The following is a 9,647-nucleotide window of genomic DNA, read 5'->3' on the forward strand; positions in this document are numbered from 1 at the left end:
GAATACTTATCAGGGAACACAGCATATTACAAGAAGTCACACTTCTGTCTTCTGCACATCTTCACCTGACAAAGAAACAGTACAAGTGAATCTTTATCAGGGAACACAGCATATTACAGGAAGTCACACTTCTGTTTTCTGCTCATCTTCACCTGACAAAGAAACAGTACAAGTGAATCTTTAGCAGGGAACACAGCATGTTACAAGAAGTCAGACTTCTTTCTTCTGCTCATCTTCACCTGACAAAGAAAGAGTACAAGTGAATTCTTTTCAGGGAATACAGCATATTACAAGAATTCCGACTTCTTTCTTCTGCTCTTCTTTACATGACAAAGAAACAGTACAAGTGAATACTTATCAGGGAACACAGCATGTTACAAGAAGTCACACTTCTGTCTTCTATACATCTTCACCTGACAAAGAAACAGTACAAGTGAATCTTTATCAGGGAACACAGCATATCACAGGAAGTCACACTTCTGTCTTCTGCTTATCTTCACCTGACAAAGAAACAGTACAAGTGAATCTTTATCAGGGAACACAGCATATTACAGGAAGTCACACTTCTGTCTTTTGCTCATCTTCACCTGACAAAGCAACAGTACAAGTGAATCTTTAGCAGGGAACACATCATATTACAAGATGTCACACTTCCGTCTTCTGCTCATCTTCACCTGACAAAGAAACAGTACAAGTGAATCCTTATCAGGGAACACAGCATATTACAAGAGGTCACACTTCTGTCTTCTGCACATCTTCACCTGACAAAGAAACAGCACAAGTGAATCTTTAGCAGGGAACACATCATATTACAAGAAGTCACACTTCCGTCTTCTGCACATCTTCACCTGACAAAGAAACAGTACAAGTGAATCCTTATCAGGGAACACAGCATATTACAAGAGGTCACACTTCTGTCTTCTGCACATCTTCACCTGACAAAGAAACAGTGCAAGTGAATCTTTATCAGGGAACACAGCATATTACAAGAAGTCAGACTTCTTTCTTCCGCTCATCTTCACCTGACAAAGAAACAGTACAAGTGAATCCTTATCAGGGAACACAGTATATTACAATAAGTCACACTTCTGTATTCTGTTCATCTTCACCTGACGAAGAAACAGTACAAGTGAAGCCTTATTATGGAACACTGCATATTAGGAAAAGTTACATTTTTGTCTTCTGCTCATCTTCACCTAACAAAGAAACAATACAAGTGAATCCTTATCAGGGAACACAGCATATTACAAGAATTCCGACTTTTGTCTTCTGCACATCTTCACATGACAAAGAAACAGTAAAAGTGAATCCTTATCAGGGAACACAGCACATCGCAAGAGGTCACACTTCCGTGTTCTGCTCATCTTCACCTGACAAAAGAAACAGTACAAGTTAATCCTTATCAGGGAACACAGCATATTACAAGAAGTCAGACTTCTGTTTTCTGCACATCTTCACCTGACAAAGAAACAGTACAAGTGAATCTTTATTAGGGAACACAGCATATTAAAAGCAGTCAGACTTCTGTATTCTGCACATTTTCACCTTACAAAGAAACAGTACAAGTGAATTCTTATCAGGGAACACAGCATATTACAAGAATTCCGACTTTTGTCTTCTGCTCATCTTTACCTGACAAAGAAACAGTGCAAGTGAATCCTTATCAGGGAACACAGCATATTACAGGAAGTCATACTTCTGTCTTCTGCACCTCTTCACATGACAAAGAAACAGTACAAGTTAATCCTTATCAGGGAACACAGCATATTACAAGAAGTCAGACTTCTGTCTTCTGCACATCTTCACATGACAAAGAAACAGTACAAGTTAATCCTTATCAGGGAACACAGCATATTACAAGAAGTCAGACTTCTGTGTTCTGCACATCTTCATATGACAAAGAAGCAGTACAAGTGAATCCTTATCAGGGAACAGACCATATTACAAGAAGTCACACTTCTGTCTCTGCTCATCTTCACCTGACAAAGAAACAGTACAAGTGAATCTTTATCAGGGAACACAGCATATTACAAGAAGTCAGACTTCTTTCTTCTGCATATCTTCACCTGACAAAGAAACAGTACAAGTGAATCCTTATCAGGGAAAGCAATGCATTACCACTCACCTTGTTTCCTTAAAAGTAAACAATACTTTCTATAGGTATAGCATAGTGCAACAGCATCTTACAACTTACCAAATTTCAAAATAAATTGATGCCATCACGATAAGCTACCTCAGAACGTTATCAGGAGAAGGACCGTCACATTGTTTACATAATTCAAGAATGTAGTAATATACTTCAGGTGCCTATGACTGTCGGTAATCAAATGAAAAACTAAAGCCTTGGAACGAATTAAGAGATTATTATTATTATTATTATTATTATTATTATTATTATTATTATTATTATTAGCTAAGTCACAACCCTAGTGGAAAAGCATGATGCTATAAACCCAAAGGCTCTAACAAGGAAAAATAGCCCAGTGAAGAAAGGAAATGAGAGTAAACCCTACAAGAGGAGTAATGAACAATTGAAATGAATATTTTAAGAATATTAATAACATTAAAGTAAATCTTTCATATACAAACTATGAAAACTTAAAAAAACAAGAAAAAAAAACAAGAGTAAGGTAAATAAGATAGAATTGCATGACCAAGTGTACCCTCAAGCAAGAGAATAAGAGAATAACATTATAATCAGAAATACAAAAGCCCTGACGACGTAAGGAGTGCCACCTCAAGACTAGCGAAATATGTTTCCCCGGAGATCCCATTATTAGCCTAACATTCCGTCGTAGAGAGAGAGAGAGAGAGAGAGAGAGAGAGAGAGAGAGAGAGAGTTTCCATGTTCGGATCATTAGTTTAACGGCTCTTGGCTGGTTGTTTATTAACTGTAGTTAGTCTGGTGACCCCTGAATGTGAGAGTCCGAAAGAAAAAGAAGGCACTTGTGCGTTGTAGCGAGCATACTGGCATTGAAGTAAAGTATATATATATATATATATATATATATATATATATATATATATATATATATATATATATATATATATATATATATATATATATATATATATATATATAACCATCATCAACATCATCATCATCATCTCCTCCTACACCTATTGACGCAAAGCACTAGGGCACCAGCCATCCATTGAGATACTACCGCTAGAGAGTTATGGGGTCCTTTGACTGGCCAGACAGTACTACATTGGATCTTTCTCACTAGCTACTGTTCATTTTCCCTTTGCCTAAACACACCGAATAGTCTGGCCTATTCTTTACATATTCTCTTCCGTCCTCATACACCTGACAACGCCAAGATTACCAAACAATTCTTCTTCGCTCAAGGGGTTAACTACTGCAATGCAACTATTCAGTGGCTACTTTCCTCTTGGTAAGGGTAGAAGAGACTCTTCAGTTATGATAAGTAGCTCTTCTAGGGGAAGGACATTCCAAAATCAAACCACTGTTTTTTAGTCTTGGGTAGTACCATAGCCTCTGTACCATGGTCCTCAACTATCTTGGGTTAGAGTTCTCTTGCTTGAGGGTACACTCGACCACACTATCCAATCTTGTTTCTCTTCCTCTTGTTTTTGGAAAATTGTATAGATTATATATGAAAGATCCAATCTAATGTTGTTTTTGTTGTTAAGAATAGTTAATTTTGATTGTTTATTACTTCTTTTGTGGTTCATTTATTTCCTTGTTTCGTTTCCTGGGTGGGCTATTTTTCCCTCCTGTAGTCCTTAGGCTTATAGCATCCTGCTTTTCCAACTAAGGTTGCAGCTTATCATAATAATAATAATAATAATAATAATAATAATAATAATAATAATAATAATAATAATAATAATAATAATAATAATTTACTAGATTCTGCAACTTCTTAAATCACTAGAGGATTGGCGAACCCTGTCCTATTTGTTTGTGTATTTTCCTATTATTATTATTATTATTATTATTATTATTATTATTATTATTATTATTATTATTATTATTATTATTATCATAAGCTAAACTACAACCCTAGTTGGAAAAGCAGGATGTTATAAGCCCAAGGGCTCCAACAGGGAAAAATAGCCCTGCAGTGAGGGAAGGAAACAAGGAGATAAATTAACTACCAGAGAAGTAATGAGAAATCAGAATAAAATATTCTAAGAATTTTGCTTCATACCTTCCTAGAATTTATCTTTGTGAAAGCATCACACTGCGACCTGAACATCAACTGTAAGAGGAAGCATGTTTAATTCAAAAAGATCTTGCATCACACATAGTGTTTGATGAAATGGAGGAGCCTGCATTTATTAAAGGACCTTGAATTAAATAAAGCCAATTGGATACGATGAATGGGTCTTAAAATAATTGAAGTCATATCAGGAGATCAATTTTGAATGAATAGAATGGCGTAGGCTATATACTAGGTAAATTTGTTGCCGATGGTTTTCACCTGAATAGGCTGACATTTTTATCGTTTCATAGTTTAATGAAACCGGTATACTATCATTATTACTTGTTAAGCCACACCCCTAGTTGGAGAAGCAGGGTGCTATAAGTCCAAAGTCTCCAACTGGGAAAATATCTCAGTGAGGAAAAGAAATAATGAAATAAACTACAAGAGAAGTTTAAGAACAATATTCCTAAAATAAATCTTTCATATATAAACTATAAAAATTACAAAATCACAAGAATAAGAGAAATAAGAAAGAATAGTGTGCCACAGTGTACACTCTAGCAAGAGAACTCTACCCCAAGACAATGGAGGGCTATAGTACAGAGGCTATGGCTATATATGGTTTTATTATTTGCAAATATAATTTAAATTGTTATTTCTCTATTTTTCTCTCGCACTATAATGCTTAATTGCTATTGGAGCCCTTGTCCAAGTAGCATCATACTTTTCCAACTTCTTCTTCTTTGTCTACATCTATTCCCACTTTTTTGGGGGGGAGGGGGTGGTGAAGATGCAGACAAAGAAGAAGTTGGAAAAGTATGATGCTACTTGGACAAGGGCTCCAATTAGCATCATACTTTTCCAACTGGGGTTTTGTATAACATGGGCCCTTTTACTTGCTTCTCTAATAATGTAAATTCTAATAATCTGGGAACTTGACTCGTTCAGCCTAAAGGGAATGCAAAAAGACCAAAGCGCTTGGTTGAAATAACGGAGGTAGATTGAATTAGCTCCCTACGATATATGTTTGGACTAGAAAATCCTTTTGCTAATTGTTTCTATGGCAACTTGTTAATAGGTCAAACCAAAAATTAAAACCTGTAGTAAAAGATCACGTGTTAAAAAACGATGAAACCCTAAACTATGATAAATGTGGAACACTAATACCACATGTCAGATCACACCCAACAACATAAGATTATTTACCACCGTCTTATCTATATGTGCTCTCTAAGTGAAATTAAGAAAAAAATTATAAGGCTCTCGTAAATTGAGGCGGCCGAAGTGGAAATTTAATTAATTCCCATCAACTATTCATCTTAAAATGCTAAATTGCATTTTTTATTGTAGGGCACGCACATGACTTATGAAAATATTTCATAATGTTGAACTAAGGACAAAATCGGGAAAAAACAAAATAAAAATATAGGAATAACACCTAAAAAAAAAAATCTTCATGAAACTAAGGAAACTGTTTATAGAACTTATTAAGAGGTAAAATATTTAACATTATTAATTAATCAGTTGTGGCATTTGAAGATCTCACTCAAGTTTTTAGCTTTAAATTATTTTATCTCTCACTTTCCTTCCGTAATCAAGCTGAAAGATAGATTCAACACATCAATTTATTTCGATCGACTGAGGTTGAATGAAATCATTCGCTACTCGTGCTGGGCGTCCACCTGCAACTGTCGGGTGACGTCGATTTCAGAATTACGAAGGAGAATTCCTGTGGCAGGTCCCAGTTTGTTTTGGTTTGCCTCCACGCCAGAGAAATGACATTATTCATTTCTTGGAGGGCGACGATGTGTCGATAACTAAAATGATGTACGAGTGGTAGCATTTTTAATTGATTTCTTATTGATCTACTACAAATTTATCTACTACTACTACTACTACTACTACTACTACTACTACTACCACTAAGCTAATAAGTAAAAGCTCAAACTAATTGTCATAAATGAAGCCGGTAAGTGCAAATAATTAAAAAAAAATCTTATTCGTTGTTTTTAAAGTTTCTCTGGCAGTATGGCGTGAGTTTGCGCAAATATGGTGCACATTTTTGGAGTACATGGTTATTTATGTTTGCAACTTTTAAAACATATGTTTATTCCCCATATATAACACAGAATTTATACTTGAAGTTTTTATTCAAAATTTTAACGTTCATGTAGAACTAATTTCCCATACTGAACATGACGAGTAAATGGATATATAATTACAAACATACGTGCCTACGTATACTGTGAATATATATACAGTATATATATATATATATATATATATATATATATATATATATATATATATATATATATATATATATATATATATATATATATATGCACAGTATATTTGTGCGTGTGAATCATATTATAGTATAGGAGTGTAATATAGTATAGCTACAAAAATAATAGGATTTATACTTTTTGCGAGTTCAAGTTTCTAACTTGAAATTCTAGAAACCTAAAATTTGGGGAATTGCATCTTCTTCAGGATTTCCATCAATCAGACGTTAACTTTATGCTTCAATGAGCTCATGGGTTCCCAGTGACTCCTCAACCCATATTTCTTAAATATTTAATTTCAAATATATAGAAGTCTGATGATGTATTTCACGGATATTGAATTTGAATATTTATCTTTTAATTTCAGGGATATCAAATCCACCACTCAGGGATCAGTTGGTGTAGGGTGTAGATATATTATCTTAGGCTTGCTATACCACTAACATAGAAAAACTGATGTATATACCTACAGTTATATTTGTTAGTTGCAAGTCCCATGCCCTTATACTTAATTGTCAAGGGCTAATCCATCTTCGAAAACCCTCTTTTCTATATCTTGTGTTGGTTTCCTCTCCTGATTCTAATTGAATCTCTTAATTTTATCAAAATATCTCACAATTTGTTCCCTAACAGAAACCTTGTACTCAACTATCAGGGGTCAATCCCCCTTTTAAAATCCTCTTGTTTTTAATCTTCAGTGTTTGCTTCCTTTCCTGATTCAAACTCTGTTTCTTAACTATATGACAAAATTGGTCCCCTAAAAAAAGACCTTGTACTTAACCATCAAGGGTCAATCCAACTTCGGAAACCCTCTTCTTTCTCTCGTCAGCGTGGGTTTCCTTTTCTTGTTCAAACTTGGTTAATTAAATCTATTTAAATATCTCACCATTTGTCCACAGACAGAGCCGTTGTACTTAACTATCAGCGGTCAATCTTTCTTCGAAAATACTCTTCTATATATCTTCAGGGTTGGTCTCTTTTCCTTATTCAAACTCTATTACTTAATTCTATCCAAATATCTCAACATTTTTCCCCTGACAGATACCTTGTACTTAACTATGAGTGGTCAATCTATCTTCGAAAATTCTCTTGTTCTTAGTATTGTGTTGATTTACTCTTCTTATTGTAACTCAGTTACTTGAGTATATTGAAATATCTCATGATTTGTCCCCTGTCAGAGACCTTATACTTACCTATAGCGGGTCAATCCCTCTTCGAAAATCCTCTTCAATTTAATATTGTGTTGATTTCCTCTACTTATTTTAACTATGCTTCTTAACTTTATCCAAATATCTCACCATTTGACCCCTGACAAAGACCTTGTACTTGAATATCAGGGGTCAATTCATCTTCGAAAATCCTCTTATTTTCAATTTATGTTTGTTTCCTCTTCTTATTCTAACTCAGTTACTTGACTATATCCAAATGTTTCACCATTTGTCTCCTGACAGAAACCTTATATTTAACTATCAGGGATCAATTCATCTTTGAGAATCCTCCTATTTTTAATTTGTGTTGGTTTCTTCTTCTTATTCTAACTTAGTAACTCCGCTATATCTGAATATCACAATTTTTCCCCTAACAGAGACCTTGTACTTAACTATCAGGGGTCAATTCATCTTCGAAAATCCTCTTCTTTTTAATCTTGCGTTGAGTTTGGGCTCAAGATAAAAAGAAGAAAGACAGAGATGATGAAAAAGGAATATGCAATGGGAGAGGAAATATCATTGGAAGGAGAAAGGATTAATTAGGTAGAATCATTGGATTATTTAGGAACTATGTTCTCTAATACAGTGTCTTTAGAATTGAAGTTTAATGAAAGATTGAAAAAAATCTGACAATGGCTAGGTTAAGTAAAATTTAGAAATCAAATCTCCTGAAATTACATATGAATACCAGGTTATATATCAGTTTAGTGAGATCGGTTGTTACTGTGTGGAAATTAGTCGTGGTATGACAATAGAACAATATCCAACAGATTTTGTAGATTTGAGAACAAAGCCCTCAGAAGAATATTTAAATGGCAGGACAGGATTAGAAATTAAACTATAAGAGAGGTTACTCAAGTGCCTTATGTGCATAAGATTAGTTCACCAAATTTTTAAATGGACTCCACAAGGCTCTAGAAGAGTTGGAAGACACAGGCCTACATGGCTGAGGACTATGAAGCGTGAAGTAGGAGATGATGAATGGAGAAGTATTGATTTAAAAGCTCAAGATAGAGACTACTGGCAAAATCTAACCGAAGCCCTTTGCGTCAATAGGGGTATGAGGAGAAGATGATGTAATATTTTTTTTACCAAACTAATAAAAGATAGGAAAATTTAAGTTTTATCATTTTTATTATATACACATTGTTTCCGGTATAAATTGATATTACTAAGAAATATTACCGGTCCTTGGCACAATTGAAACAAAAAGGCTGATACGCAACATCAGAAAGTTTGAGAGGCTCTGCTCTAGGGTTGCCATCATGACATGGTGGTTCAGGGAAACATTGTCTAGGGTTGAGCTAGGCTTTTGACACGACAGGCAAGTGTAGTGGACACCTGTATAATCTAATAGGATGTCTTTGGGCCGATCTCCCGGGAAATTTGTCTGTTGTTACCCTGGGACAGTAGAAGGGCTCAAGACCTATAGAATATGGTTTTGAGAAGGTCTACATGTGAAGTTTTCGTTCTATGCAACTTGGTGGGCCATGTCGAGTTTAAAACACGTGGTTAAATGAGCTTGTAGAAAGTGAGTTTGATGCAGGTTTTTCAGTTATAATACAAGGAGTAATCTTGCGGCTCCAGGGGAATATACACAAGAATTACCCTAACTCTCTGGAATACAAAAAAATAAGACAATAAAAAATCAAAAATTATTCAGCAAAGGATCGTTAGCAGTAGAAAAAGTACATCTCCTAAACTATCAAGACCTGGGTTGGTGATAGCGAGGTAAAAATGAAATACTTATAAGTTAGAAAGGCTTCATTTGTAATCAAAACTAGTGTAAGTATCCTATCTCTAAATGTGTTTGGTTAGGGAAAGAAAAACTTGTACCGTGTCGTATGTCGTCTGTTTCAGATCGTTCCCGCTGTAACGTCACGAAGAGCTACAACGGGTGGTCCATGTACCTGTCAGTTTACCATAGTATACCCATCTATAAGTAGATAAAAAACTGAAAGGGAAGGTCCAGTGAA

This window comes from Palaemon carinicauda, chromosome 7 (genome assembly GCF_036898095.1).
Source record: "Palaemon carinicauda isolate YSFRI2023 chromosome 7, ASM3689809v2, whole genome shotgun sequence".
NCBI classification, from domain to species: Eukaryota; Metazoa; Arthropoda; class Malacostraca; order Decapoda; family Palaemonidae; genus Palaemon; species Palaemon carinicauda.